The sequence below is a fragment of the Equus przewalskii genome, chromosome 13 (assembly GCF_037783145.1).
Source record: "Equus przewalskii isolate Varuska chromosome 13, EquPr2, whole genome shotgun sequence".
NCBI lineage: Eukaryota > Metazoa > Chordata > Mammalia > Perissodactyla > Equidae > Equus > Equus przewalskii.
In genome coordinates this window covers 55,049,858-55,055,890 of record NC_091843.1, presented here as the reverse complement: position 1 = coordinate 55,055,890, position 6,033 = coordinate 55,049,858, and the positions used below count along the sequence as shown (strand labels likewise).

Genomic DNA, 6,033 nt, shown 5'->3' with positions numbered 1-6,033 from the left:
GGATAAATGTGTGTGTGTGTTATTGTTGTTATTGTGTTGTATTTAATTTTTATGAATATTATACATCTTTCTTGAGATTTAGTGTCCTTTGGGGTGAATTTGTGGTTTGGGAATCTCTTTTCTTGGAGAACAGTTGGTAGAATCAAGAAAAATAATGTAGAGATAGCAATCCTGCTCTCAGTCCTTAATTATGTGTTGGGGTAGAAAAAACCAGAGAGTAGATTGAATCATTTAACAACCTTTCATTTCCCTTTTGAGTGATCAAAGGTAATACATAAGAATCCCAACCCATTGAAAGAAGTTAATAATAAACTTCAAGGAGGCTTTGGCAAAACAGACTGTACTGATAGTATTTGAACAGTATACATTCCAGCCAGCAAGTTGATGCATTTTATCTCCAACTCTGGGGATCCCACAGCAATTAGGTACAGACCTGAGTGTGCAAAATGGGGCAGAGAACTGACTTGTGCTATCAAATAGTCGAGTCTGGGTCCCATGAGGGGAAGACTTGTTCCAATTCAGATCCTTTTCTTAAGATGCAATGGAAATGATGCCTGGATGACAGTGGTGGGACCAATCTCCAACACTCGGCTGGATACCTCTTCTACCAAATCAGGTCTGGAAACAGACACTTGAGCAAGAGGTAGGATTTTATTTTTGTTATATTCTTAGGCTTCCCAGAAATAATGACGCTTTCTGAAAAGCTTAGTAACACTTTCAGAAGTTCCAGTAATTATTTCAGACTCTGTAGACTCTGTTAACAATAACACAGACTTTGGAAACATCCCAGGAGCTGTTTGCCAGAAAGAATGCTCTCCCTGCACCTTATGATTCACATCTGACTGTTCACCTTCCCAAATTGCACAGCCACTTCCCTACCCCCTGCTTTTGCCTATCCTCTTTCCACGACCTGGGGGGACCTTATTTCCTTTTCTATCTCATGCTCGTGGGTTGAGTTTACATGCCCCTACTTCCATGATAAATCCCGCTAAAAATGTTAAAACCCGCATTTACCTTATAGCCTAGCATTCACTCCTAGTTATTTATTTATTTCTTTTAAAGATTGTTACCTGAGCTAACACTGTTGCCAATCTTCTTTTTTTTTTCCTGCTTTTTCTCCCCCAATCCCCCCTGTACATAGTTGTATATTTTTTAGTTGTGGGCCCTTCTAGTTGTGGCAGGTGGGATGCTGCCTCAGCGTGGCCTAATGAGCAGTGCTGTGTCTGCACCCAGTATCCGAACCAGCGAAAACCTGGGCCTTCGAAGTGGAGCACGTGAACTTAACTACTCGGCCACGGGGCTGGCCCCCCACTCCTAGTTATTTGCCCAATGGAAATTAACATGTATATCCACAAAATGGCTTGTACAAGAATGTTCATAATAGCTCTGTTCATAATACATGAAAACTGCAAACAACGCAAATGTCCATCAACAGATCCTGTATAAACAGATTGTGCTATATTAATACAATGGAATACTACTCAGCAATAAAAAGAAAGCAACTCCTGATCTTCATGATACTTGGCTACATCATGCTGTGTGGAAGATATCAGAAGCAAGAGTGCACACAGAATATTTCCGTTATACAAAATTTAAGAACGCAGGCAATACTAACCTATGGCGAAAGAAATCAGAACAGTGATTCCCTTTGGCCAGGAGGGCAGTGGAGATTGACTAGAAAGGACTGGAGGAAACTCTGTGGGATGATGGGAATGTTCTGGGTCTTGATAGGAGTCTGGGCTATATGGAGTGTTTGCATTCATGAAGCCATAACATCAAACCATGTCATCAAACGATAACACCTAAGATCTATGCATTTCACTGTAAATTAAAACAATTTAAATAAAAACAGGAAAGGAAACATATCATTTTGTATAGCCCTTAATTTTACTCTTTTCCTATCACTTTAGGCGTGATGCTTTCCCAGTCACCTCTCTGCAAACTCACTATCAGAAAGACGACATAGTATCAGTCAATTACACTTTAATGTTTATTTAAATCAATGATTTACATCTCCCAGTTTTCAAGTCTAATAGTGGATTTAAAGTATTTGTTTTCCATTCAAAGTACTTCAGACATTAGACAGAAGATAAGAAAGATATTTTGAGGGACTGAAAGGCTCTTTTTGGTGTTTCTGACATCACTATCAGGTGCTTTATTCATCTATGAAGGTTATTCCTGATACCTGTGTAGTTATTTTTTAAAGACAGTTTTCTGTTTGTCTTTCTTTTCCATTTCCTCTTACTCCCCCCTACATACAGAATTGTGTAGTCGTTGTCTATAAACATGCATAATCTTTCTCAGAAATTTCTGCTGAATCTTTCTCTTATGGAACGTTCAAACTATTTTATTACCTCCCTTGACATCTCTCTCCCCCACTGAACTTGGAGTTCTCTTAGAGGTGGGAAGTGTCTTTAAATCATTTTTTCCCCAGCACAGGATCTGAAAAAAATATAGACATTCAATAATGTTTACTGAATAAATTAATAAATGACACTATTTTTTTTCTTATGTGGCCGGTGAAGTGAAAAAGAGCTACATTCAGAAGCAAGAGTGTTTGGATGGGTTGTGTCTGCAGCTATATTATCTGTCCTCTCAAATCCATCTCCTTTTCTCCTCCCTTCTACCCCTGCTTCCCCATATGACTATTTTATGACTGCATCAGTGTAGTTTAAGTGTTCCTATTAACTTCATACTAGGGAAGTCTTTGAAAAAAAATGACATTTTAAGATGAAAGCAATTTGAACCAAAAAAAGGGATTATTTTTCAAACGAGCTGATAGAGTTTTACACCTTGACCTTTTACGTTATTGAAGCCAATGTTTTTTTCCACCAGGCTTCTCAAAACACAGTATGTTTGGATTGGATTGGGCTTTAAAATGTAATATTTAAAACAGCAACATGTCTGACAGATCCCAGAAATGAAATATGTCCATTTCTTTTAGCGAGGAGCAGAAGGCAGCATAAAGCAGCTGCAAGAATTAATTCACCGAGATAGTTGACATTTTCAAGCTGACTGCCTCTTACAGAAAATGATGTCATCCTCCAGGAGCCTAATGACAGTCATCAGCCTGAGAGGACACATGCTAATAGGTTCATTGCTCACCTAGTTTTCTTTGTGGTTTAGCCAGGCTGTCCTTGGATGCCCATAATTTGGCCTTGTGTTCCTAGAATAATTTCTAAGAGGGACTGAAGTGTGAAACGTAGGGAATGATGCTTTTTCTTGTCAGAAAATTGAATGAATAGGTTTCTACTTTCTTCCAGTGACTCAAAGTCCTATTTCCAGTTTGCTAATATATAACCAAATTCTTATTGGCTTTTCTTTCTAAGGTGTTGGAACCAGTGTTTAAATTGTGAAAGATCATTGCTTCAAGATGCTGGGACGGCTCTGACAACAAAGAAGGAAAGGTGAGGGAAAATTCGAAAATTTTATTCTTAACTATAAAGAATATTGACTCTGAACTTCTAGAATACTCAGTGTAGGCATCCTGGATTTGGCTTTACTCCTGGACAGGATTACGATTTTCAAAAGAGTTTTAAGGTGAATTTCTGTGGATCCGATATGAAGATGGGAACAAGAAATTCCAGCCTAAGGGAAGGAGCAATGCCAGCTCACTCACACCTTTCTGACAGGAGCTTTTGATTCTAGTATCAGGACGCATCTTGAGCAAAAGATCTGTTAAGTTTCCCAAGCATTTCTATCTTTGTCTCTTCCCTGATACATAACACCAGCATAGACTCTTCTGGGGACATCCTGATGTATCCAATGGCACCTGCACATCCCCCTTTCCTAGCAAGGCCTACTGGGAATCTTTCAATTGAAAACTGTCCTGAACAGGTAAAATGTGTTAGCTAGGGGCCAAATAAAGGAAGTGAGCTGTGGATTTGGGGGGAAATCAATGAGTTGCAAGTATAGGAGGACTATAATTCAGAGTGGTATTTATTGCTAAGGAGATTTCACCTTGCTTTTCCTTTGGCCTCCTAGTCTTCCTGGAGGTGAATGCCTGGAAAAAGAAGTTCATACTACTTCTAGATGAATGCTTGAGGGTTAGACATTTAGACCCAATTGACAAGAGAAAAACTATCTCCTTAACAATTGAAGTGTTCCAGACCATTCCAAGGGCTTCCTGAACTGGATGGCTGGCCAGTCATTTACCAAATCAATGATCAATGATGTTTTGTTGATAATGTAATGAAAAAGGAGGTCTTGGTTGAATATGTAGAAGCATAGGTCAATAAATTTGATAAATTAGATAATTTATAACCTCTCGATAACATGTCTGACATCCTTTCAAGTGGCTGTATGTAGAACTAGTTCGGTTAACACTTATTTAGCACTGACTCTGTGGAAGGCCTCTTCCAGCTTCTGGAGGAGGGACAAGATAGAGAAGATATTCCTCTTGCCTTCAAGGGTATGCACTCCAAATGGTGTATTAGCATATGTATACAAACAACTTACACTTCGTAAGGCACATGTCACATATATTTAATCCTCACAACAATCCTGTAAGTTCGGTACTATTATTATTTACCCACCTTTGCTTCAGTGCAAACTTTCTCTTTTCTCTATGGCTCAGTTTGTTTTCTGTAAAATGGGTATGTTAGATTAATACTGATAATAATGATACCTAACATTTATTGAATACGTACTTTTTGCCAAGGCCTTTGGAAGTATTAGCTAATTTAATCCTCACAGCAACCCTACAAATTCTAGACATTTTTACAGAAATGCAGCAGGGTTAAGTTGCATGCCCAGGGTCAGAGTTGGAACTCAAATCTTCTGGCTCCAAATCCAGTGATCTTTCCAAGATACCGTGTAGCTTTCCTTCTGAATGGTCAGCAGCATCTCAAATAGGTAAAGGACACACAGAGTCCATGGAGGGAGCATTACTTCTGGCTGCAGAATTCCCAGGGCTCTATGACAGACTTGGCGTTTTAGCTGTGTACCTGGAGGCCCAAGTTTGACCATGCAGAGAGGAGCTGGCACAGTGAGGCCCCTTTACAATGACCCTCTAGCCTCTTGCGGATGTCATCTTTCTATTTTTTCTTAATTCCAACATTTATTCTTGACAACTTTCCACCTAGGAAATCCTCGTTCCTATTGACTAAATTGTTGTTGTAGTTTTTGTTTAATGCAGGGCTGATCTTACCAGAAGAAAGGGACTCAAGGCTTCAGTGGGGGCAGGACTAAGTGCGATGGTTATTCACTGAGAGAGCCAGATTGGTTTTGGATGAGAGATCAGGGACATGGGTTGTGGTCTTGGCTTTTCTTGTTACTACTTTTATGTCTTTGATGAGCATTCTATTTCTGTAGGCTCATTTCCTTATCTATAAAACAACTCGATCTTCTGGACTTCAAAGGACTGTTGGTATCTCGAATAAGACAAGAAACATGAGAGTACATTGTGAATGACTATACAAATGTAAGGTATGATCACGATCATTCATAATTTTCTCTTAGGAAATATTGATAGAAAATACCCTCTGGATTTTTCAGACATCATGGAAGATTTTTTTTCTCCACGGAAGAAAAGAACACTGACAGCAAGAAAAATATCTGTGTGTTCTCTAAGTACGTAATCTCTAATTTTTTTTTTAATTCACTTAGGAAACTTTGAAAAACAAGATCTATTTGATACCTGATCTTAATTTTTTAAACCATGAATCAAAATACTTGGAAAGGAGACTGTAGTTAAGATGAATACAGAAGAGGAATGGTGGAATTCTTTTCCCTATGAGTTGGGACATTAATGTTGGAGGGAGAGAATCAAAGTTGTTATGACTCTTAGACAAAGAAAGAAGAAGCGAACTTGAATCTCCTTGTCAACAGGCATTTTATGGCTCAAATGATAAAACACAGAGTGTTCAAACTCTTCTAGCCAAGTGTTCCATACAGTGGAGTACCAAAGAAACACTCTTCTGAAGGCTCCTGTTACATGATATTCCTTGTCATTGTCAATAGTAAATCCGACAACAGGTCAGAAACATTCATGGTCCTCATTAACATTCCCCCTAGGTCTCAGTTTGCGTCTCT

General features: G+C 38.8%; 1 long non-coding RNA gene across 2 annotated transcripts; it reads left to right on the top strand.

Annotated features, from left to right (window-relative positions):
* The first annotated feature begins 366 nt into the window (after positions 1-366).
* On the top strand, positions 367-5,442 carry LOC139075123 (uncharacterized). Of its 2 annotated transcripts, XR_011525185.1 has the most exons (4): positions 367-425; positions 537-643; positions 3,330-3,407; positions 5,314-5,442. It is a non-coding gene; the product is annotated as an uncharacterized lncRNA (long non-coding RNA). The 2 variants fall into 2 exon arrangements; XR_011525184.1 differs by lacking the exon at positions 367-425 and having other exon boundaries at positions 506-643.
* Positions 5,443-6,033: the final 591 nt, after the last annotated feature.